Raw genomic sequence first — 26,754 nt, forward strand, 5'->3', positions numbered from 1 at the left:
TTTATAAGGTTATCTGTTTGTTTTAATCCCCACACTTGCATACTCTGTGTTGGTTTTTATTGAATGTGTATATTGCTCAGTTGAATTTTATACTTTGCAAGTAAATTGCTCACAGACCCAGCCCACTAGAATACCTGAATAGCAGGCAAACTCAACACCAAGGATTACTTCTGTGGTTGGATTAGAGTACAAGAGCTACACTTGGCACCTTAAACTCCTTCTCTGAAAGTACATAAAGTTGGATTTCTAAAACTAAAAGCACTGGTTATTAGAAAGTCCAAGCATCAAATCAACTCAGGATGCAAAAATCCTAACACTGTAATACAAGAAACACAAAGAATTAAGCCAATATAATCCCACCAAAAATTATAAATCCATCAGAAATGGCTCCCAATGAGACTCTTTTAGATGAACTGCCTGACAAAGATTTCAAAAAAAAAAAAAAAAATTTAAACCAGGCATGGTGGTGCACACCTTTAATCTCAGCACTAGGGAGGCAGAAGTAGGACTGCCATGAGTTCAAGGACAACCTGAGACTACATAGTGAATTCCAGGTCAGCCTGAGCTACAGCAAGACCCTACCTCAGAAAAACTTTGTTTTTTTAATTTTTTTTTGTTCACTTTTTATTTATTTATTTGAGAGCAACAGACACAGAGAGAAAGACAGACAGAGGGAGAGAGAGAGAATGGGCGCGTCAGGGCCTCCAGCCACTGCAAACGAACTCCAGATGCGTGCGCCCCCTTGTGCATCTGGCTAACGTGGGACCTGGGGAACCGAGCCTCGAACCAGGGTCCATAGGCTTCATAGGCGAGCGCTTAACCGCTAAGCCATCTCTCCAGCCCAGAAAAACTTTTTAAAAGACTCTGTATAATCAAATAAATCAAAAGTTTCAAAAAAGCAAACAAAAAAATTAAAGAAAAGAAACTCCTGAAAAAATTCCAAAAGAACACAGGAAACCAGCTTAATGAAATAAGGGTGTCATTACAAGACATGAGTAAAGAAATAGAAATACTGAAGAAAAACCAGGCAGAAATTCTAGCACTGAAAACCACAGTCAAATAAAAACCTCTGTGTAAAGTCTCACCAGTAGAATGGATGAAGGAGAGAACAGAGTATCTAAACTAGAAGGCCAGATGGCAGATCTAACACAGTCCAATAAAGAGAAAGACAAGTTAATAGAAAGGTATGAATGGGGATTTCAAGATATCCAAGATGCTATGAAAAGACCAAACGTAAGAATTCAGAGTATAGTAGAAGAAGAATTTCAATCCAGAGGCTTAGTAGGTGTTTTCAACAAAATCACAGAAGAAAATTTTCCCCAAACTGGGAAAGAAATGCCAATGCAGATACAAGAAGCTTTTAGAACACCAAACAGATGAAGGCTGGAAAGAACCTCTCCTCACCATGTTATAATTAAACTACCTAACACACAAACAAAAGAAAATATATTACAAGCAGTTAGAGAGAAAAAGTCACTATAAAGGCAAGCCTATCAGGATCACAGCAGATTACTCAACACAAACATTAAAAGCTAGAAGGGCTTGGAATGATATATTCCAAGTTCTGAAAGATAACAACTGTCAACCAAGAATAGTTTATCCAGGTGGGCCTGGTGGCACACGCCTTTAATCTCAGCACTTGGAAGGCAGAGGTAGGAGGATCGCTGAGAGTTTGAGGCCACCCTGAGACTACATAGTGAATTCCAGGTCAGCCTGAGCTGGAGTGAGACCCTGCCTCAAAAAAAAAAAAAAAAAAAAAAAAAAATCCTGCAACGCTATCTATCCAAATTGAAGGAGGAATAAGGACATTCTGAAACAAAAACAAGCTAAAGGAATTTATGACAACTAAGCCAGGTCTACAAAAAAACTTGAAGGAATCCTTCATATTGAAGAGAAAGCAAAGCACACACATGTGGAAACAGGAAAAAATAAAGCATACCCAAATAACTTAAAATAAGAGAGTAAAGGGAAATAGGAAACACGACAAAACAAGAATGACAAAAATAAACACATAACTTTCAATACCAACTCTTAGTATCAGTGGCCTCAATGCCCCAGCCAAAAGACACAGGCTTGCAGACTGGATTAAAAGGCAGGATATGCTGTTTGTTCCCTTCAGGAAACTCATCTCTTAATAAAAGATAGACACTGTCTTAGAGTGTGTAAGGACGGAAAATGATATTTCAAGCAAATGGGCCTAAGAAACAAGCAGAGGTTGCTATCCTAATATCTGACAGGATAGACTTCAAACCAAAATTAGTGAGGAAAGATAAAAGAAGGTCATTTTATACTGATTAAAGGAACACTCCAACAGATGATATTATAATCCTAAACATATATGCACTTAACATGGGGGCTCCGAATTTCATCAAACACTGTTTAACTGAAGGTCACAGATAACACCAAACACAATTATAGTGGGTGACTTGAATATGCCACGCTCATCAACTGACAGGTCATCCCAGCAAAAAATAAAGAGACACATCTGGATTAAATGATGTCATGAAACTAAGGGACCTAACAGATATCTATGAACATTCCACCCAAATGCTGGAGAATATAGACTTTTCTCAGCAGCACATGGACCATTCTCCAACATAGACTATATATTAGGACACAAAGCAAATCTTAACAAATACAGGAAAACGGAAATCATCTCTTGTACTCAATCTGACCACAATAGGATTAAACTACAAATTAGCAACAGGAAAAACTACTGAGCATACAGAAATTCATGGAGACTGAAGAATACAACTATTGAATGATGAATATGTCACTGAAGAAAACAACAAATTCATAGAATCAAATGATGAGAATACTACATACCAAAACCTTTGGGACACAATGAAGGCAATCCTAAGAGAAAAATGTATAGCTCTAAGTGCCTATATTAAGAAACTGCAAGTTTTCTTCTATGATTTATTGAGGATGCCTACTATGCCTTTGGAGTGAGATTCTTCTCCTTCTACTATGCCCTGAATTCTTATGTTTGACCTTTTCATAGTGTCCCGAATATCTTGAAATTCCCATTCATACTTTTCTGCTAGTTTGTCTTTCTCTTTGTTGGACTGTATTAGATCTGCCACCTGGTCTTCTAGCTTAGATAGTCTGTCCTCTCCTTCATCCACTCTACTGGTGAGATTTTCTAGAGTTTTTTATTTCATTAACTGTGTTCTTCATTGCTAGTAATTCTGATCGATTTTTCTTTATTATTTCCATTTCCTTATTTATGTCATGTATTACCTTCTTTATTTCATTAAATTGGTGTCATGCATCTTCTTTGATTCCTTTGATTTTCTCTTTGATTCCTTTGATTTGTTCTTTGACTTCCTTGAACATATTTACAATCATTCTTTTGAAATCTTTCTCAGGCATTTCCTCCAACTTGTTCTCACTGGAGGTCATCTCTGATGATTCAGGTGTCCCCCATAAATAAACTTAGGTGTTCTAGATGCTAGGTCTCCCCGCCCCCACCCCCCACTGATAGCAATTGGAAATTAAAGCCTCCTGGAGGCAGTGTATTGTTGGGGGCGGGCTTATGGGTATTATAGCCAGTTTCCCCATGCCAATGTTTGGCACACTCTCCTGTTCCTGTTGTCCACCTTATGTGGGTTAAGGGGTGATGTCCACCCTCTGTTCATGCCATCGTTTTCCCCTGCCATCGTGGAGCCTCCCCCTCAAGCCTGTAAGTCAAAATAAACTTGTTTCCCACAAAAATAAAAAAGAAAAAAGAAAGAAACTGGAGCCAGACGTGGTGGCGCATGCCTTTAATCCCAGCACTCGAGAGGCAGAGGTAGGAGGATCTCCGAGAGTTTGAGGCTACTATGAGATTACAGAGTGAATTCCAGGTCAGCCTGAGCTAGAGTGAGACCCTACCTCAAAAAAACCAATTAAAAAAAAAAAAGAAAGAAAGAAATTGGAGAGTTCACAAGTAAACAATTTACTGCTTCACCTTAAGGCCTTGAAAAAAGAACAAGGCAAATTGAAAATCAGTACACAGGAAGAAACAATAAAGATTATGACAGAAATCAATGAAATAGAAACCACAAAAATAATCCAAAGAATCAATGAAACAAAGAGTTGGTTCTTTGAAAGGATAAACAAGATTGAAAAACCCTTAGTAAATGTGACCAAAAGAAAGAAAGAAAAGACAAAACTTAATAAAATTAGAGATGAAAAAGGCACCATTACATCAGACACCAAAGAAATTCAGAAAGTCATAAGGACATGCTTTAATATATATGCCTCTAAGTTTGAAAATCTGAAAGAAATTGATTTTCTTGATTCATATGACCTACCAAAATTAAATCAAGATGAGATAAACCATTTAAATAGACCTAAACAAGATCCAAGGTTATAAGAAGCCTCCCAACAAAGTTCAGGCCCAGATGGATTTACTGGTGGATTTTACCAGACCTTCATAGAAGAACTGACACCACTGCTTCTCTCTCATATGTGGATCCTAGCTACAAATGTTTAGACTTGTACGTGAGCTGGAACCAAAAATTGGCAGCAGAGGCTAGTAAGACAGGAAAAGGCTATAAGGGAGGGAGGAGAGGGAAGCACAAGGGGATGATATTATATATATGTAAGTAGAACAGATTACAAGGAGAGGAAAGGCCTAAACTAGGTCAGGGGAAGAGATAGTATAAAATAAGGGTGGGGGAGGGTCAACAGAAATTTAAGATATTCTGAATAAGACATATGAAAGCTTACTTTTTTGGATATTGGCACATCCAGAAGCTATAAATTGCTACTAGAAAATTTTCAGTTCCCATGATGAGCCTGTTCCCTCCAAATCATTACAGGCTATTGCCAAGGCCCTTGGTTTCCCATGAATGGTAAGACCCTATTGCCAAAGATTTCACATGCCTGGATGGCAAGGTCACTGGGAAATCAGGCTGGTGCCACACAGAAAACTTTCTCCCTGTAGACCAGCAAACTGAAAGCTTGAAAAGCTAGACTGTATGCAGCCTATGGGAGACAGAAGTCATCAGTGATGAAAACAGTAGACACTGGAAGCCTCAAGTTTGGCCATACAAGCGAAATGACCAAACAGATACAATAGTGGCATGTCTGCTCTGGGGGAAACCAACTGCTGCCTGACTGAACTGGAGGCCAGCTCTATGGGAGGGAATAAGTCTAGTACTGAAAACTTAATCAAAAGCCTAGAGCAGGGGAAGTCATGACCCCTAAGGGTATAAAGCATGCTCTTGTCTGTCTAAGTGCATATATTTTTCTCACCAAATTGCCCTGAAAGCTTTACACTTAATGTTCATATTCACATATTAATACTACTCTCACCTTTGGTTAGAGAAGCTTCTCTTTTCAGATGATGGTAACCACTAGAATGATCCAAAAGGCAACGTTGTATTGAAAAGAAGTGATGGAGGAGTGTCCTGTGCTGAAACATCTCTATCATATCCTCCAAGGCTCAGGGTCCATTGCAGAAGAGGTGGCAGAAAGAATGTAAGAGCCAAAGGAAGGCTACCACTCCTTACAATGCAACTATCCAGAGGGAAATTGGCCTTGACATCCATAACCTCGCAGTGGCTAGCAATACATTCACAAAACCCACATAATAGGAGAAAAAGACAATGACATCAAAATAAAAGAGACTAATAGAAAGAGGGAGGAGATATGATGGACAGTGAAGTTATGAAGGGGAGACTAAGGGAGGGGAAGGAATTATCATGGCTTATTGTCTGTAAGTATAGATGTTGTCAATAAAAAAAATTTAATTAAACTCACTAGTAAATAGGCATAGATGAACAAAGATTATATCCCTTTATAAACTAAGAAGTCTAATTGTAACACAGCAATTCCATTCTAGGTATATACATGCAAAACAATGAGAGTAATATTTGTTTACCAGAAGACTTTTCACACACCTGTAACCCCAGCACTCAGGAGGCAGAGACAGGAGCATCTAAACAACGAAGCCAGCCCTAGCTACACAGGAAGAGCCTATCTCAAAAACACTCAAACAACTACACACAAAGGATTAATATATTCATACAGAGTACTACATATCAATAAAAAAGAACTATTGATACATGTTATGAGTAGACTTTACAATCATCTTTAGCACAAAAAAAAAGTCAGCCAGAAAAGTACAAAATTCTCCAATAAAGAAATTGAAATAACGGGGGGGGGGGAGGGGGGTCGGGGAGATAAACAAAGAAAACCATTTAGTGTGAACAAAATAATTAAATGGATAAAAATTCATTATGTTTATGAGTATTGTTTGTGCATATGCATGTTGGGAAAGGGGCATTATACCCATACAGGTGCATGCACGTGTGTTTGGAGGCCAGAGAAAAACCTCAGGTGTCAACCCCAAGTATGTCATCCACATCCTTTGAGATGAGGTTTTTTATTGGCCAGAGGATCAACAATTAGACTAGACTAGCTGGCCAATAAGCTCCAGAAATCCCCTCCCACTCTACCGCCCCAATACCGGCATGTATGACCGATCACAGAATTTTTAGTAGAGATAGAAAAACTCAGGTTCTCATGCTTATAAGAACTTTACCAACTTAGCTATATCCCCAATCGTATGAGTAGTATGATTTTCATTTTTTTTATTTGCAAGCAGAGAGACCGTTAGAAAGAAGAGACAAAGAATGGGTGTGCCAGGGCCTCTAGCCACTGCAAACAAACTCCAGTGCATCTGGCTTTACCTGGCTACTTGGGACTCAAACCTGGTTCATTAGACTTTGCAGGGAAGTGCCTTAACATCTCCAGCCCTGAGCAGTACATGTTATTCCATATACTGTTACTTACAATATTTGAACTTATAATTAATAGAATATGTGGCATACAATATTGGGTCTCTTTTATATATATTTAAGGAATTTCCTTCAGCTTTAAAATGAAACATGAACTACTCTAAAAAAAAAAAAAACTATAACCTGGGCTGGAGAGATGGCTTAGTGGTTAAGCACTTGCCTGTGAAGCCTAAGAACTCCATTCGAGGCTCAATTCCCCAGGACCCACGTTAGCCAGATGCACAAAGGGGTGCATGCATCTGGAGCTTGTTTGCAGTGGCTGGAGGCCCTGGAGCAACCATTCTCTCTCTCTCTCTCTCTCTCTCTCTCTCTCTCTCTCTGCTTCTTTCTCTGTCACTCTCAAATAAATAAAAATAACAACAACAAAAAATTTTTAAAAAACTATAACCTTAAAAGTGATTTTATACTACTATTAGCTCACAATATAGTCCATCAAAATTATCACAAAGGAAAATCCTTCAATCTTTTTTTTTTTTAATTGTTTTGGTTTATTTTTGTTTACTTATTTGAGAGTGACAAAGACAGAAAGAGAGAAAGAGAGAGAGAGAATGGGGGTGCCAGAGCCTCCAGCCACTATAAACAAACTCCAGATGTGTGCGCCCCCTTGTGCATCTGGCTAACGTGGGTCCTGGGGAATTGAGCCTCAAACCAGCGTCCTTAGGCTTCACAGGCAAGTACTTAACCGCTAAGCCACCTCTCCAGCCCATAATTTTTAAATTTATGTATTTGTGGGGGGGGGGGGCACTTCAAGGTCAGTCTCTTGCAACTACAAATCAAAACCATACATTAGTGCCAGTTTTGCATCTGGCTTATGTGAGTGGCTTGGGAATTGCATCTAGGCCAACAGGTTTTGCAAGCAAGCACCTTTAACCACTCAGCCTTCTTCCCAGCACAAATCTTTCAATTTTTATTGTAAAATTTGTTCCCTGGCTTGCTGCATGCCTCCAAAAGAATGGACATAAGAAATGTTCAGGTAATCGTTTTTGGTCTAATTATAATCTTTTTTATTTTTTAAATAGTTTTTATTTATTTATTTTTATTTGAAAGTGAAAAAGGCAGACAGAAAGAGAGATAATGAGAATGGATATGCCAGGGCCTCTAGCCACTGCAAACAAATTCCAGATGCATGCGTCACTTAGTGCATCTGGCTTACATGGGTACTGAGGAATCAAACCTTAGTCCTTATGATGAGCAGGCTAGCACCTTAACCACTAAGCCATCTCTCCAGCCCTATAATCTTTTTTTTGACAGCTTTGAAAGATAAAACAAAGATTAAATCAAGTTATTTGGTAAACAGGTAAGAACAAACAGATAAGAGAAAAAGAAAAATTGTGAGTTAAGGGATTTATAGGAGGAATAAGTTTTCAAATAACTGCTGTGAGGAACAAGGGTTAGGAACAAACCAGGTGTGGTAGCTCATGCCTTTAATTCTAGCACTCAGGAGGCAGAGATAGAAGGATCACCATAAGTTTGAGGCCAGCCTGGGACTATAGGGAGAGTTCCAGTTCAGCCAGGGTTACAGGGAGAGCCTAACGTTGGGAGAAAAAAATAATAATAATAATAGGAATAAAAAATTACTGGATAATACAGATGATCCTATTAAGATTGATTCAGGGGCTCCAGTCTACAATGATATACTTTCGCCAGCTATGCTCAGCACACATTTATGTTCACACCTACACATAAGTTTAAAAAAATTATTAAAAAAACACATTTAAGTAATGTTAAAATTAAAATCATGAACAGGCCTCCTACAACAAAGAATGGTTTCTTATTTTAGAAAAATGGTATGTTACTGTCTAACAATTCCTATTTCCATTTAAAGTTAATCAGAAAAGTTCCAAATGAAAATAAAGTATTACAACTATGAATGTTATTTAACATGTCTCCATAAATAGTATTTATATAAGCAAATCAGTCATCTCATACATCAATGTATTGCCCTTTAATGAGAAAAATTAGTAAAAGTTTATATATGTATGTTTAAGGTAAGAGTGTATGACAAAAGAGCAATTTCTTATTTCTGTCCAACCTGAGCAAGTATCATCTTCATTATTTACATTACTGGTTGCATGCATGTTGAATTTAACTAGCTTCAAAATGTCTTTAAACATATTACCTAGTGCTGGAGAGATGGCTTAGAGACTAAGACAACTTGCCTGCAAAGCCAAAGGACCCAGGTTCAATTTCCCAGTACAAACCTAAGCCAGATAGACAAGGCAGCAATAGGTGTCTGGAGCTCATTTGCAGTGGCTAGAGGCCCTGTTGTGGCCATTCTCTCTTTATCTATCTTCCTCTCTCTCTTTAACCAATAAACAAAAAAAAATTTTTTTTAATATCACTCTATCCAGATGTGGTGGTGCATGCCCTTAATCCCAGCACTGGGGAAGCAGAGGCAGGACAATCGCCTAAGACTACATAGTAAATTCCAGGTCAGCCTGGACTAGACTGAGACCCTACATCAAAAAAACAAAACAAAAAAATATATATGTTTACATATATCAGGCATAGTGGTTTTTATCATTATCTCAGCATTTTGGGGGACTGAGATAAGAGGATATCTGTGACTTTAAGCCCAGCTTGGGCTACAGAGTAAGTTCTAGATTGGCCAAGGCTAGAGTGAAACCCTGCCTCAAAAAAAAAAAAGAAAAAACAAAAAAAAAACCTCTATAAATTGACAATGAAAAAGTTACTAAGTACAAAGATATACAAATTGAGATTAGCAAATCAAATATTGATTACTACTAGTAGTAACCCCAATTCCATGTCTTCTTGAAAAGTAGTAATAAAGTAACATATGGGATATGAGAAGAGTCATCAGTAGATGAAAAGTTCTGTTTTGTTACTGAGATACATGCAAAAGAACATGTCACGTGCTAAGTAATGCCAATGAAGAAAACACCAAATCCATGAAAATAGGTACTTCAAAACAAAAAGAGGTTCCCATGACCAACTGCAGTCTGCAAAGGTATTTTTCTCATTGTATTAAATAATGTGTCTTCTAGTAATGGCAACTCAAATTCAATGAAGATCTAAAATGTCAGAACCCTTATTCCTGCTTTTCCCCTGCGTGTGCCACTGTAGGATCACATCACAACTGTGGTGGTTTGAATAGATGGCCCCCCAATATATTCAGTGTTTTATTAGATTGTAGTTTGCATCTGCAGCCACCTGGCTGGAGGCAGTGTCATACTTAGGGTATGGTAGTGAGTTTGAGATTTCAATCTAAAGGTGTGCAAAGTGTGCCTAGCTGGAGTTCCTGAAGTGTGCTATGCTGTGCTGTGTGGCTTTAGGCTTTTAGGCTTGTGCTTTTCTCTCTGCTTGGTCTGTGAAGGCAGGTCAGCTTCTTCTGCCATTATGGAACTTCCTCTGGATCTGTGAACTTCAATATATCCCTTCTTCCATAACTGTGCCTGGTCTGGAAGTTCATCTCAGCGAACCTGAAACTGCCTGTTACAACCACTGACACAACTATTTGTCAGAAACATGGAGGTCATCCTCAAGGATGTCAACTCAGCCCTTTCCCAACTTCTTGTTATGGGTAATCTCAAATGTCAACCTGATTGAATTGAGAAGCATTAGATTAGTAAAGCACACCTCTCAGGGTGTTTTTAGAGATACTTACCTAAAAGGGGAAGACAAGAACAGAATGTGGTAATACCATCTTATAAACTAGGGATCTAGGCAAAATAAAAGGGGGAAAGGAGAAAGCAAAGAAATATGGGCATATTCATTTTTTCTCTCTTCCCCCTCTGTTTCATGTGTACCATGAGATAAGCTATTTCTGTTCCCTCACACCCTATTAGTATAAACTGAAACCTCTGAAATACTGAGTTGAAATCTTTCTTCCCTTGAGTTGTTTCTGTTTTATTTTTGTCTCAGTAATTAAAGTATGACAAACACACCTGTTTATCTCTAAAATTCACAGAACAGTTTCCATTACTTCTATTACAATCATGGTTTTCCAAAGCACTGGATCTGTCATCAAAAATCTATAACAAATTAAGCCTCCCCATTCCATCTCCAGTTGCCCAGTCCAATATTTACATAGCAGCTAAAGTAAAAATTCTGAGCCTTGGCACTACTGATATTTGGGCAGTTAGTTCTTTGTTATATGCAGCTATTCTAGGCATTAAGTTATCTTTAGGGAGACAGCTCAGTCAGTAAAGTGCTTGCCATGCAAGGATGAGGGTCTGAGTTTGGATCACCAGCACCCATGTAAAAGCCAGGCACATTGGCATGTTACTATAATTCCTACACTGGGGAAGAGATTACAAGGAACGTGATGACTAACTAGTGTAGATGAATCTGTGAGCTCCAGGTCAAGAGAACTTGTCTCAAAAAATAAGGGAGACAGCAATTGAGGAAGACACTCATGGTTGATCTTTGGCCTCCACATGGATGCACACACAGACAAATGTGCATGCACATTACATACACATACAAAAAAAAATGTTTAGCAGCATCCTTGGTTCTACCCTCTGATGTCACAGCACACACCACCGCAAGTTTGACAACCAAAGATATCTGCAGATATTCCCAAATGTTCACTAAGAAGCAAAATTACCTACAGTAGAAGACAACTAAGCTAGAAAAGACTCTTTTTCTTGTTTTGCTTTGCTTACTTTTGCTACTGTTATTTGACAGTGGTTTTTGTGGTACTGGGATCAAATATTAGGGTCTCACAGATGCTAAGCATTCTGTACTCTTGGCCCCTAGGATATTTTTAAATATTTCTCTGCTTAAATCTCTCTCACAGCTTTTCTTCATTTATAATAAAATCTGTCCTCAAAGGCCAAACCATTGCAAATATTCCCTAAATATTCTAGATTCTGCCTACCACTCTAACACTATGTGATGCCATATTTTCTGTTACAGTAACTACAGCTTTGTCTCAGTTCTTAGAATACAACTATTTCTGCTGCAGGTTTTGGTTTTACTTTTTCCCTATGCCTGGACCATTCATTCATGCCTAGGATCTGTGCATGTCCTTGGCTTCATTTCTCATTGTCATAGATGTCTTTCCTGATTACCATCACAATACTACATTCATTACCAAAGAACTATTCATAGTATATAATTATTTTACTTATTCCTCTTTCTAGCTACAAAGAACTTAAGTTTCAGCTTTAACAGCAAAATAAACAGGAGGTAGAGAAGGTAAATTCTGTTGTCTCCTGTTTACATCAAGCTCTCTGTGAATATCATGCTCACAAGTGAAATTAATTAAATTCAAAAATAGTCATCACAGCTGGCTGTGGTGGTACACATCTTTAATTCCAGCATTCAGGAGGCAGACAGGAGGATTGCCCTGAGTTCAAGGTCACCCTGAGAATTACACAGAAATTTCAGGTCAACCTGGGACAGAGTGAGACCCTAACTTGAACCCCCCCCAAAAAAAATTAACAATATACTATAAAAGCAAAGTTGTGAGCTGGGGAAATGGCTTAGCAGTTAAGACATTTTCCTGCAAAGCCTAAGGACCCCAGTTCGATTCCCCAGAACTCACATAAGCCAGATACACAAGTGGGCGCATGTGTCTGGAGTTTGTTTGCAGTGGCCAGAGGCCCTGGTGTGCCCATTCTCTCTTTATATCTGCCTCTTTCTCTCAAATAAATAAACTAGCTAAATAAAAAATATTTTTTTTAAAAAAGCAAAGTTAATTTTGCGGAAGAGGGGGCGGAAAGAATGTCAGAGTCACATGTTGGGTCATGATTTGCAGAGACATTTAGCATACCAATAACTGGAGACTAACTCCACAATGCATGACCCATTTACATCAACAAGGAGGGTCTAATGGGAGGGGGTAGATCATAGATGAGCCTAAACAATTGTACCAAACTGCCTGTATTTGATGAAAAGAAAACTAATAAATCAAATTTTAAAAAAAAAAGAAATAAAGTCTTGTTGTAAAAAAAAAGCAAAGTTGTGATACTGCAACATAATATAATTCATTGACACAGTGATAGTAAGATCTAGAGGTAAATGTAACAGCTGGACTAACAGTATAATTTTTTTGAGGCAAGTTCTCAAGTTGGTCTCAAATGAACCACCATGTTCAGCTAACCTGATTGCTTAAATTAAGCACTGATTAGGAAATTTTGCATCTTGAGCTATCACATCAATAATGTGATGTAAAATAATTCTGATAGGAAAAAAACATAAATATAATGTAATAAAATTAAAAATTTTTAAATGTTTCTGATTCTTACTGGTGACAAAGTAACAACTATTGTTAACACAACTAATTTATTGGCTATACTAAAGAACATGAAATTTTTCAGTTAGAGGTTATAGAAAATAAACATTTATTTTTCCAGCCAAATCCATGTGCACTAGTCTTATTTTTTAATTGCTTAAGAGATCAGACTTCAGCGTTACAAAACTCTAGATTCAAACCATCACTTCCTCTACCTGGAAAAAATACTTTACCTGTCTCACCCATGAAACAGTACTAAAACCTCCATAATATTGCCATGATTTTATTTATTTATGGGGGGGGGCACGCGCGCACACCTGCATACCAGCATCTCTTGCTGCTGCAAACAAATGCCAGTTTAGCTATAGTGGGTGACCAGGGAATTCAAACCTGGCCAGAAGTCTTTTGAAACAAGCACCTTTAAGTGCTAAGCCACCTCCTCTGTCCACTTTTTTGAAGCAGGATCTCACTCTAGCCCAGGGTAACCTGAAACTAACTCTCAACGATTTGGAACTCATGATAATCCTATCTCAGCTTCTAGAGCATTGGAGTTAGAAGAGTGTGCTACCATGCCTTATTACCAGATAAAGGGATAGTTCATAATAAGGTCAGGTCATCAAACCAACATAAAAATCACAAATTGTATGTGTCTAATAACTTCAAAATACTTGGGCAGGGCTGGAGAGATGGCTTAATAGTTAAAGCACTTGCCAGCGAAGACTAAGGACCTGTGTTTGATTCCCCAGGACCCAGGTAAGCCAGATGCACAAGGTGGCGTGTGTGTCTGGAGTTCATTTGCAGTGTCTGGAGGTCCTGGTGTGTCCATTCTCTCTATATGCCTCTTCCTCTGTCTCTCTCAAATAAATAAATTAAATAATTTTAAAACTATTTGGGGCAGAACTACAGGAGAAATAAACATCCTCAGCATCTGATAAAACAAGAACCCTTCCCCCAAAAAAGTAAAGAGCAGTAAAGAGCAAGAAAAATAGCTCAGTAGTTAATTCCTTGCTTGCAAAGCCTTCTAACCCAGGTTCAATTCCCCAGTACCCATGTAAAGTCCTATCTCTCCCCGCCCCCCGCACCATCTCTGTCAAAAAGCAATATTAGAAAAAAATAATCAGTAATGACAAAAGATTTGAAAAATACTATCAAAATCAGGCAAGCTAAATATGTTTGTAGGTCCAGGATTTGGGAGGTAAAGGCAAGAAGACCAGGAGTTCAAAGCTAGCCTTTGGCTACATGAGACCTTGCCCAAAAAGTACAAAATAAAAATGCTATCACCTACAAAAATCTTCTCCACAGTTTCTAGACTAATGCTTCCAAGGACTACAAAATATTCTTTTAACTGTGAAAGATACATTTACCAAGACAGACTTGGTAAAATATATTTACAAGATAAACAAGATACAACTACCAATATCACAAGATATTCTGATCCATAAAGCAAAGCTGATAATCATACAGATTAAACTCTCTCATCTTCTGCCCACTTTGGCAGCTCACATAGTAAAACTAGAACAGAGATTAGCCTGACCCCTATGCAAAGATAATGGGCAAACCTGTGAAGTGTTCCATTAAAAAGCTCTGATCTCAAATGAGATTAAGTTTTAAAAAAATCAATGGTAATAAGACATCTTAAGACAATCTCAAATAATAAAAACTAAACATACTTTTTAAAAACATTTTTATTTATTTGTAAGCAGAGATACATAGAGAGATGAGAGACAGAGAAAATGGGCATACCAGGGTATCTAGCCACTTCACTGCAAAGCCATCTCTCCAGCCCTGAGCATACTTTTAAGTAAGCCACATGTAGAAGAAACTGTAAAGCAAACTACAAGGTATTTCAAACTGAGCAATTATAAATACTAGAATTTATGGAATGTAGCATTGCCTAGAGAAAAACTTTCAGCTTTAAATTTTTTAAGGTTTTATTTTTATTTATTTATTTATTTATTTATTTATTTGAAACAGAGAGAAGGAGGGAGTATGTGAGAATGGGCACACCAGGGCCTCTAGCCATTGCAAACGAACTCCAGATGCATGTGCCCCCTTGTACATCTGTCTGACATGGGACCTGGAGAATCAAACCGGGGTCCTTAGGCTTCACAGGCATGTGCTTTAACTGCTAAGCCATCTCTCCAGCCCATAGCTTTAAATGTTTTTAATTAGAAAATTGGAACTGTTGGCCATGCATACTGGTTGTTGCCGGTAATCCCAGAATCTAGGAGGCTAAGGAAAGCTGATCACAATGTGTTGAGAACCTGACTCAGACAGGACAGGAAAGAGAGGGAGGAAGGAGAAAGAAAGTAAGAAAAGAAAACTGAAGAAATGTCTAAATATCTCTGCTCTAAAAATACACATAATAGGTGGAGGCATAAAAATCATAACGAGCATTAACCAATGAAATAGGAAAGACATTAAAAAGTTTATTTGTAAAGATAAAGCTGAAAAATTAAAATTGTCAAGAAAAAAATAAAAAAATACATTAGTGATATATTGAACTAAATATCACTATAGATTCTACAGATAGTAGAAAGAAAACACAGGAGAGCTGGGCGTGGTGGCGCATGCCTTTAATCCCAGCACTCGGCAGACGCAGGAGGATCACCTTGAGTTCAAGGCCACCCAGAGACTACATAGTGAATTCCTGGTCAGCCTGAGCTAGAGTGAGACCCTACCTCAAAAAAAAAAAAGACTTGTAAACTTATACCAATAAATTAGATCAAATGGACAAATTTCTTTTGGAAAATTCCAGGTCCAGATGGTATCATTAAATGAAGAATCAGCACCAATCTTACACAAGATCTTTGAGTAAACAGAGAAAGCAATTCCTAATTTTTATGAAGCCGTCACTGTCCTAAAAATTCTGTCAAAAACATAACAGGACTGCAAAGCAAGGTGGAAAAAAAAAGTTAGAATTTCTAATGAAATACTAGCAAATATAAAAAAAATACACTAAGTTGGTTTATGATAAGAAAAAAAGGTTTTATATTTATTTTGAAAAGGACCGCCTAAGGTAAAGAAACCAATTAGATTACATTAAAACATACTACGTACATGCATAAAAATTGTCAGTAACAAACCATATTCTAGGGACTAGAGATGGCTTAGCGCTTATGGTGCTTGCCTGTGAAGCCTAAGAACCGAGTTTTGATTCCCCAGTACCCACATAAGCCAGATGCACAAGGTGGCAAATGCATCTAGAGTTCTTTTACAGTAGCTGGAGGCCCTGGCATATCCATTCTACCTGCCTCTTTCTCTCTCTCAAATAAATAGTTAAAAAAAAAAATATTCCATATGTCCACAGAGTTAGGTACAAGGCTGGGAAGATGGCTCAGTGGTTAAATGTGCTTGTTTGCAAATCCTGCATGCCTGAGTTCAATTCTCCAGTACCCACATACAGCCAGATGCACAAAGTGACACATGCATCTGGAGTTTGTTTATAGTGTTAAGAGGCCCTAGTATGCTCACTCTCTCCCTCTCTTCTTCCCTTCCCTCCTCCCACATAAAGAAGGAAAGAAGGAACGGAGGGAAGGAGGGAATAAATACTAAATTTCTTCATATAGAGATGATATTGGGGGCTTGGGGAATCTTTTCTCTGAATAAAGATAGAATTAATCATTTTTAGAATTCAGATAATTTTTGCTACTATGACTCTGGTATTCTGTAGTGAAAAGTTGGGAGATTCCTTTATCGTTCACTTGGTTCAAGAAGCCCATGTGATGACATACTGGGACAAGGTCTCCACTCTTCATCTTCACTTGGGCTATTTTTTTCCTATCCTCTATTCCTATGTGCGGTGCTTTCTTTTGCCTCTAAGTGTTGAAGTTGCTTTTTAAGTTCCACCTAATATTCTGATCTGAAAGTTCCTTCTTGTGTGTTCCCATAGTACCTCATCATCCTTGGAAATGCACATCATATGTGCAATAACATCTTCAATGCTTATGTTGCCCAATAAATTTGTAGGCTACTTTTGTCTTATTTACCTATGAATTTCTAGAACTTAGCCCCATATTTTTTCACATACTAGTTATGCAATAAATATTTTATAAATTGGCTGGGGGGAAAAAAGTGCCAAATGGGGAATGAGAGATGGCTTAGCAGTTAAGACTTGCCTGCAAAACCTAAGGACCCAGGTTCAATTCCCAGAACCCATGTAAGCCAGATGCACAGGGTGGTTACATGCATCTGGAGTTTGTTTGCAGTGGCTAGAGGCCCTGGCATACCCATTCTCTCAAATAAATAAAGATAAAATTTTGTTATTTTATTTTTTAAGGTAAGAGTTTCACTGTAGCCAGGCTGACCTGGAATTCACTATGGAGCCTCAGGGTGGCCTCGAATTGACAGCAATCCTCCTACCTATACCTCTTGAGTGCTGGGATTAAAGGTGTGCACCACCATGCCCAGCTTTAATTATTTTTTTTAAAGTGCCATGTATTTATCCCTTCTACCACTGAAGAACATTTCATTTGTTTCTAAAACTTGGCTACTACAAATAGATATCTTATAGGCATTTTGCTCACATATCCTGATATACAGTACAAGAATTTCCTTCATCAGGTATATAAAGTTTAAAATACATGTGCCTTCAACTTAATCCATTAAAAACATATTTCACAAAATGCTGCCAATTTATACTCCTGCCAAAAGTGAGACTGGGAGTTGTGGCACATGCCTACAATCCTAGCACTAAAGAGGCTGAAGCAAAAGGACCATGGGTCTCTGGCCAGCTTCAGATATGCAGTGAGTTTGAGGCCAGCCTGAGTTCATTAGAAAAGCCTGTCTCAAAAAATAATGATAATTTTCAGTATAATTTCCCTCCACAATCACATCAGCATATGATTTCTTTGTTGTTGTTGTTGTTTTTGTTTTTCAAGGCAGGGTCTCACTCTAGCTCAGGCTGACCTGCAATTCACTATGTAGTCTCAGGGTGGCCTCGAACGCACTGCAATACTCCTACCTCTGCCTCCCAAAGGCTAGGATTAAAGGCATGTGCCACCACATCCAGCAGCATGTGATTTTTAATGTTTGTCAAGTTGATGGAAGTAAACTGGTACCTTCTTATGGTTCAGTTCACACCTCCTAATTACCATTGGGATTACAGTTCAGCACAGGACACTGTGAGTCATGATACCAATTAGGTGAGCTACAACCAGTGTCCTTAAGGATCAAGAAGGCAGGGCGCCTTCAATCCCAGCATTCAGGAGGTAGAGGTAAGATGATTGCAATGAGTTCAAGGCCAGCCTGAGACTACACACTGAATTCCAAGTCAACCTGGGCTAGAGTAAGACTACTTCCGGGGGGGGGGGGGGGGATAACTGGAGATGTGTCTCACATCTACGGCTTATACAAGACAAGAGCATCTTTTAATGTCTCTGCTGCTTCTTTTCACTACAGAATACTACAGTGGCAAGAATTACCTGAATCCTAAAAATGATTAATTCTATCTTTATTCAGTCAAAAGATTTCCCAAGCCCCCAATATCATCTCTATGTTAAGAAATTAAGCAGTATCTCACAACTACTTTTGTGTTTTGTTTTCCAATGGTACTGAGTGATTGTTTTCTGGATACACCTTAACCCATGTCCCTAATAATTTAACTCCTGACTATATTTTTAAAGGCTTGATATACTTTGCTAAAACTATGCTACCTAGTTGACTCTTCCGGAAAAATAATTCATTTATTTATTCATTTGCACTGTGTATGAAGGGGGGGTTCAGAACAGGGTCTCTGCCACTGCAAATGAACACCTTGTGCCACTTTGTGTGTCCTGCTTATGAGAGTGGCTTATGAATTTTAACCTGGGCCAACAGGCCTTGCAGTATCTTTAACGGCTGAGCCATCTTTCTAGCCCTGAAGCATTCAGAAGAAGCATTTATTTAAATTTTTATTTATTTGCATATGTGTATATGGGTACATCAGGGTCTCTGACTGTTGCAAATGACCACCCACCCAGCTTTGTGTGAGGGGCTGGGGAGCTGAACTCAGGCCCAAGAGCTTTGCAAGTGCCTTTAACCACTGAGCCCTCTCTCTCCAGCCTCTTGAAAATGTATTTGCTAACTGTGAAATCACACACTGTGACCAAACTTCTGCTGTATTACCTTTGTCCCACCAGAAACACACCTACTCTGATACTTTCAAATTACTGTTTACTAAATTTCACTCCACACAAGCAGATGGACCAAACACATCACAGAAACTGTCTGTTTCCATTCTTTTTTTTGTTTTTTAATTTTTTGGTTTACTTTTATTTACTTACTTGAGAGCAACAAAGAGAGAAAGAGGCAGAGAGAGAGAGAGAGAGGGAGGGAGGGAGAATGGGCGTGCCAGGGCTTCCAGCCACTGCAAGCAAACTCCAGACGCGTGTGCACCCTTGTGCATCTGGCTAACGTGGGTGCTGGGGAACCGAGCCTCGAACTGGGGCCTTAGGCTTCACATGCAAGCGCTTAACCACTAAGCCACCTCTCCAGCCCTGCTTCCATTCTTGAATCTAACTACTACTTAATAGGAATATGACCTAAGACTTTTTAAATTCCTTAACTTTACTGAGTTTCAATCTTATGTATAATATGGATAAAACAACAGGCACAAAGGAACAGCAAGAGTTAAATCTCAGCCAGGCATGATGGTGCACACCTGTAATCCCAGCACCAGCGAAGCAGAGGCAGGAGATCCTCAATTTCAAGACCAACCTTTTTAACAGTGAGATTCTGTATCAAAACAAAAAATTTTAACAGGGGGTGGGGCATGGCTATAATCCCAGCATCTGGGCAGTAGAGGCAAGTAGATCAGGAGTTTAAGGCCAGCCTGGGCTACCAGGGACCCTGTCCCATTCACAAATAGAGTGACAGCTGAAGATATAGTTTACCCAACATTTATGAGAGCCTGGGCTCAATACCCAGTACTGCAAAAGAAAGGTGTGATGAATGAAAAAGAAGGGGGAGGAAAGGAAAACAGAAGGGTATGGGAAAAAGGGGAAGAGAAGTTAAATACTTAGCCTGTGCCCTCATATGCTCAGATTCTAAAGAGGTTAAATATGAAGTTATTTTTCTTTCCACAGCAGGCAAAATTCTTAATACCTTCTAATAACCCATACTTTTGTATAACCCCCTTTCCTTAAGAGTGGGAGAGATCTACAGATATAATAGGATAGCCTTCCTGTGATTACAGTATATGGAAAAACATATTTTTGCATATGCAATTGAAGTACTAATCGATTGAGTTCATTTAGAAGATTATCTGGGTGGGTCTGACCTAATCGAGATATTTGTTTTGTTATTTTTTTTTTTAATGAAGAAATTTTTGCAAGGGGTCTTAAAGGGTGGTCTAGAGATGAGAGACAGAAGTCAGAGACCGACTGATACTTGCCTGGATAAAAACAAGCAGCCAGTTCACTGCTGCCTATGTGACCACCTGAGGCAAGAACTGAGTACAGGCTCTGGCTAAAAGCTAGCAAAAAAAAGTGTTATAATGCCTTCAGTACTCAGATCATAAAGATAAGATCGAGAATCAAACAAGGAAAAGATTACAACTACAAAGTTTGAGTTAAAGAAGTTTTTCATGCACAGTTTGTAAAGTAACTACAATATTACCTTCACTTTATAGAGATGAGGAAGGTAAAAATCCAAGACTGTAGATGTAGCTTAGTTGGCAGAGTGTCTGTCTGCACAAAGCCAGATACACAAAGTGGTACATGCATCTGAAGCTTATTTGCAGTGGCTGGAGGCCCTGGAATACCCAAACTCTCACTCTCATATTCTGTGTGTGTGTGTGTCTGCTTCTGTGTCTATCATATAAATAAAAATGTTTAAGCCAGGCATGGTGGTGCACGCCTTTAATCCCTGCACTCCGGAGGCAGAGGGAGGAGGACCGCCATGAGTTCAAGGCCAGCCTGAGACTACATAAATTCCAGGTAAGCCTGGGCTAGAGTGAGACCCTACCTCAATAAATACATAAATATCCCTTGAATCAGTTTACGAAAAATGGCCATTTGTTAGACCAGTTGTCTAAATAAACTTAGTTGTTTCAAAATGCAGAACTTCTGGTTGGTTAGGTTTTGAACCCAGCACCTTGTATATGCTAGGGCAGCACTGTGCCACGAAACTATACACAGCCTTGTTTTACTTTTTATTCTGAGATGAGGTCTCATTAAGTTGCCCAGGCAGGCCTTGAACTTTCAATTATCCTGCCTCAGCCTCCTTAAGTATCTGGGGTTATGCAAAATACAGTGTCACCAGGCTCAGCTTCTTTTGGTTTTTTGTTTAAGACAGGATCTGGTATATTGCCCAGCTAGCTTCAAACCTGTAATTCTCCTGCCTCGTGCTCTTGAGTAATTAGGATTACAGGTGCTAGCCACTATGCTGAACTTTCCCAAAAAAATAAAAAATAAAAATTAGCAAAACACCTGTAGGTTTTCTAGAATTTCATTTGGATAACAATTTGTGTTACAGTTCTCAAAATCAAAAGCAGTAAAGTAACATTCCTGGTTCATCAATATTTTCGTCCTTGGTCAAATTTCTTAACCTGAATTCATATATTATAAATATGAAACCATGATACAACATATAATAAAGGAATTATTTTTATTGTCATAGTTCTTCACATTTCCATAAAGGCTTCACCATCCGAATTTTCAATGTTTAAAATTAGTTAAGTAGTGTCATAAAGTCCATGATAAGTTACAAGTCATACAACTTTATGCCAATTTAGACACTTTAACACTATTTTTTCTGACATAAAATACAGTCGTTACTAAGCACTACCAGGAAGGGAAAAAATAATAGAACAGACTCATCATCTTAACACCAACTCCAACAGCAGATAAATAACAACATTGTTTGGGGTCTATCAAAGCATCCAAAACCATCCCATGACTTATATGCATGCCTGGGACCCAATGGCCGGCTCTGTAGAGAGAACCAGTAACATTTCAAATGTAGCAGAAGGGGTTGGGGGGGGGGGGTGATGTGACAATCCTAAAACCTTCAACACTTCTTGCCTCCCCTCCCCACAACACATAAGCGGCCCCTACTAGGGGCCGTCCAAGTGGGGCTCTCCGGTCCAACTCCAGGCACTGAGTTTCCCAGCTTTTCACCCCGCCCCCACCTCGAGAAAGCGAGGGAAAACAACTTTTATTGGTCTCGTCTCCCAGGGGGGTTGGGAAACTAGCGGGGCAGTGCTCAGGCCTGGACACGTTTCACCGGGAGGCCCCCGCCGAAGGGGAGGCGGTGGTGGTAGAGGAGGAGGAGGAGGAGAAGGGGGGCGGAGAAGGCAAATAGCGGGAAAGCCGCCGGGCCGCGACGTCCCGCAGCCCCCAGGTCCTCGCGGGGGGAAGCCCCCTCCCCAACCGCCGCACCCCACCCACAAGAGGCCTGGGCCAGGCGCCACGCCGTGCGACCCCCCAGGACCCTCCGCCGAGGCGAGCTCGTTGTCATGTGACGCCGCCGCTACAACACCGCAGAAACGCAGGTCGGCGGAAAGCGTTCGCGCCAGCCCGCCTCGGCCCGGCCCCGCCGGGTGCGGGCGAGTCCCCGAGAGCCCGGGCGGAGCGGAGGAGGAGGAGGAGGAGGAGAGGAGGGAGCGGAGGGCGGGCTTGGCGGCGGGCCCGAGCGCGCCACAAAGGCTTCCGCGCCCGTCGCCGTAGCGCCCGGGCGGGCGGGGGCACCGTTTTCGGGGGAGGGGGAGAGCCCGCGGGAGGGGTGGAGAGACACGAAGGTGGCTGGGGTGCCCGCCGCGTCCACAGCCCGCTTCCCGGGGCGCTCGGACCGCCCGCAGCCGCGGCGCAACGCACAGGCCCGCGCGGCCTCCCTCCCCCGCGCCCGGCCCGCCCGCGCTCGCGCTCTCTCTCTCTCTCTCTCTCGCTCGCTCGCTCGCTCGCTCGCTCCCAGCTCGCTCCCCGCTCGCGCTCTCCCAGCTCTCGCCCGGCCTCCATCTTGGATCGGCGCTTCCAGCCCCCCGCGCCGTTCGCCGCCGCCGCCGCCGCATTCCCCCTCTTTCCCGCCCCCCGCCGCCGCCGTTCGCCGCTGCCCGCCCGCCCGCACTCACCTCAGCTGCCCATCCGGGCGCTGCCGGCCGCCGACCTAGTTTCCCCCCAAAAGTCTCCGGTGTGTTATTCCCGATGTGGGGGGGTTGTTACGGGGTGGTCGCCGGGGGTTCGGGAGCGGGGGGCCGCGCCTTCAACGGAGCTGCAATCCTAACCCGCCATCTGGTGGCATTTTCCACACGCCAATGGCGCCGCTGCAGACTTGGGTCCCGACCGCCCTCTGCCGGCCGCGGTGTTCACTGCCTGGCTGACGGGGACGGGCCTGCCCGGAAAAAGGGGAGGGAGCTGAGCTGGAGGGTAGTGGGGGGGTGGGAGGGCCCCCCCCCCTCCATCCCCGCGGACCGAGGGGAAGGGGGTGCGCGCTCGTGCGCGCGCGCGCAAACGCTTTCCTGAGGGGCGGGGTGGGAGGGGCTGCGCGCACGCGCACCAGCGGGGCGGGAAAACAGTGTCCGCTGCGTGGCGGCCCCGCCCCCGCACGCAACGCCGGGCCCCCCCCTCCCCCGTTCAGCCAATGGGCGAGCAGCGGCTAGCTCTGCAGGAGGGCGCTGTGGACGGTTCGTGGGCCGCCCGAGGCGGGCGCAAGGACGGCCACCGTGGCGCCTGCGCGACCCCGCTCGCTGGGTTGCCGCCCGCCATTTTCGGAGCTGCTCGGACCGAATCCGCCTCTTAACCCCCCCCTCAACACGCCCACGCTCCCCCCTCCCCCTTCCTTCACCGAAGCCGCTCCCCGGGCGGGGCACGGGCCTGGGGGGGGGGGATCTCCAGCTGCCCCCCCCACTCCCGCCGCCCCGTGCATGGAAGCGGAAAGCGAAGCCCCGCTCCCGCCTCCAACCTAGCTCTGTGGTCGTAATTTGGTAGTGATGAGGTGCTTTCCCCGAACGAGGGTGGGAAGGGTCTCCCGCACCCTACACACACACACACACACACACACCGCCGATCTAAAGGAAAAAACACTGCCTGCTCCAGGCCGATTGGCGTCGTCCTGCCTCTGTCAAGCAGATTGTCTCCGAGGTGCGGGCTTTGCATAAGGCGGCAGCATTGGCTAGTTAGTGAGCAGCACCAAGCAGCTAGCCTGGGAAAAAAAATAAATAAGAATTACACGTCTCCCTTCCACAGCCTAGGACTCCTCTCGGCCCTTCTAAAATGGACGTGAGAAGAAGCCTAGCTTTGTAACTGCTTTAAAAAAAAAAAAAAAAAGGAAAGAAAGAAATGATCACTGGCATGAGATCTCAGCCCAGCTATTTGGTGGGATCTGGCTCCTTCCCTGCTGCTGTCCACCCATCTGTCCATGACCACGGCTTCTACCTTTTCATCTGCTCACAACTTTTCACTCCTAAAGTGAATTCCTGTTCTTCCAGTCATCAGCCCCGCCTATGACTCAATTCTGTAAGTGCATAACCAGGTCTGGATCACCTTAGAATGGTTCAACTCATTTATAGTCTCGAGGACTAATGTCCACTAGGTCACCTGTTCCTGGTTTCTAGCCCAAGGGTTTCAAGGTGCATTCCGTTTCACTAGAGGAAGGCAGGTATGAATCCGTGGCAGGCCTCATGTAGGTATATAGTTTGTCAAAAGATCTCTTCTTTACTAATCTCTAGTTGCCTTGCTATAGTATTCTCTGCAGAGCCTGTTCCTAGCTTTGTTATTAAAGGCCCCAATGTCAAGCCATAGTAATAACTATATCCAGTTTCTTGAGCTCAAAGATGTGGAAATTTAATAATGGTTTGATAGTCTCTCCACCTTAAAATGTCTGGCCATGATCTCAAAAATTCTCACCAAATTAACCCATTCCTCCTTTCCTTCTCTTCAAAACCAGCCCAGCCTGAATTATGTAGTGCCTTCCCAATTCCTCTTTCCTAGGATCTTATTTATTTTTTTTGTAATTTTTTAAATTTGTATCTATCTGTGCATGTGGGAGTGGGCAAGCCAAGCCTCTTGCTGCAAGTGAATGCCAGATGCATGTGCCACTTTTTGCTTTACATAGGAGCTGGACAATCAAACCCAGGCTGGCAAGCTTTGCAAGTAAGAGTTGATAACTGCTGAGCCATCTCCCCAATTGCCTAGGATATATGCTGGTTTATCCACAGGCCTGTTTCTGTTTCTCAACATTTTCATTAGCTTAGATAAAAATAAAGTAAAACATGGTGCTATTACTCCAGTAGTGTTACAAATCTTCCTTTCACTGTCACATATCTGAAAAGGATTAGTCACAGGCTGAGTGTAGGGGTGCAATCTGTAATTCCCAGCACATGGGTGGCTGAGGCAGGAAGATTGCCAGTTCAAGGTTAACTATAGTGAGATCTTATCTCAAAGGAAAGCAGAAACAGCCTTCATCAATCAACATCCCTACTTGAAACTCCTTTTTTTCCTTTCAAGTTGCCTCCCTGGCTCTTTACCTACCTGGTTGGTTTACTGGTCTTCCAATTCTTTTACTAGCCCTGGTTATTTCTTCCATCCCATAGTTTTAACTCCTAGCTCTCTGTTCCCAATTTTTCCTTAACTAAGGTTCTATATTTTTAGCTACTTTCCAGGTAGCTCCAGCTCAAAATTCAGTACTTAAAATAATTCCTCTCTCATAATATACTAATATCTCTTCACACTGTAATTTCAGCAGTGTCATGATTAAGAATATAAGCCAGATGACCAGGCTGTCATGCAGAGCTATGTAACTTTCAGCAGATTCTATTTAGTCACAGGTTTTTCTCACTAGCTGATCTGGTCCAGTTAGCCATAAATGTAAGCAAAGGGCAGATTCATCCATCCTCTGATTACTTGATAATAGAGATTCCATAACATTTTGACTTCGTTGCAAAATTGCACATTTCTCACATGCCTCAGCTTTTATGAAATTCGTAAGATTCCAAATTGCTTGGCAAAGATTTTCAAGCACCACATTTTTCCTTCCTTGATATAAAAAAGAATATACCTTTTTAGATACATATTCTTTAGACCTTTCAACTCAATTTCTTAGCCTACTTAGTCTAAAAATAATTATTTTTAAAAATTGAGTTTTGGAATAAGAGGACATTGAATAGGGATTCTATCATTTAAAAAGTTTTTTATATACTGTTGTCTGGAGTTTTGAATTGCTTTCCATGTTTTTCTTACATATATACCAAATCATAAATGTATCTGACAATGTGTTAGTTACAATTAACATTTGTTAACCTATAACATGGCCTTTGCTGTATATCACAAAGAACTAGTTAAAACTGTGTAGATGGCACATTTCCTTTGAAATAATTGCTGACTTGATAGTTTTTTTCTTTTCTGAATAATTTTAGTTTGCAAAAGAGTTCATTTGTCCCATTGACCCTACAGGTCTTCATAAAGTAAAATCTATGCAAACATTTTTTCTTAGTTTTTATTTATGTGTGTGTGTGTGTAGCCATGCCAGAGCCTCTGTCACTGCAAATGAACACCAGATACTTGTGCCACTTTCTGAGTCCAGCTTATGTGAGTGGCTGGGGAACTGAACCCGAAGCCGACAGGTTTTATAAGCAAATGCCCTTAACCACTGAGCAATCTTCCCAGCCTTTATGGAATCAATGTTTTCTTAGTGATATATTTTGTTACTCTTCCCTTGCATTTGTAGATGCAGCTAGTAGATATCTGATTACATTTTCTCACCTTTCACTTTTCCCATACCCCAATGTTATGGAGATTATGACAACTGTCTCACTTTTCCATACTTCCTTTTTTTTTAATAAATGACATT

General features: G+C 41.1%; 1 protein-coding gene across 1 annotated transcript in view; it reads right to left on the minus strand.

Annotated features, from left to right (window-relative positions):
• The window catches only part of Stag1 (stromal antigen 1), a 476,250-nt gene extending 453,036 nt beyond the window's left edge, over window positions 1-23,214 (minus strand). The window contains exon 1 of the mRNA XM_004664349.2: window positions 23,039-23,214. The gene's annotated coding sequence lies outside the window, so the exon portion shown is untranslated. The remainder of the gene's footprint in view (window positions 1-23,038) is intronic.
• Window positions 23,215-26,754: the final 3,540 nt, after the last annotated feature.

This window comes from Jaculus jaculus, chromosome 17 (genome assembly GCF_020740685.1).
Source record: "Jaculus jaculus isolate mJacJac1 chromosome 17, mJacJac1.mat.Y.cur, whole genome shotgun sequence".
In the NCBI taxonomy this organism is placed as follows: Eukaryota; Metazoa; Chordata; class Mammalia; order Rodentia; family Dipodidae; genus Jaculus; species Jaculus jaculus.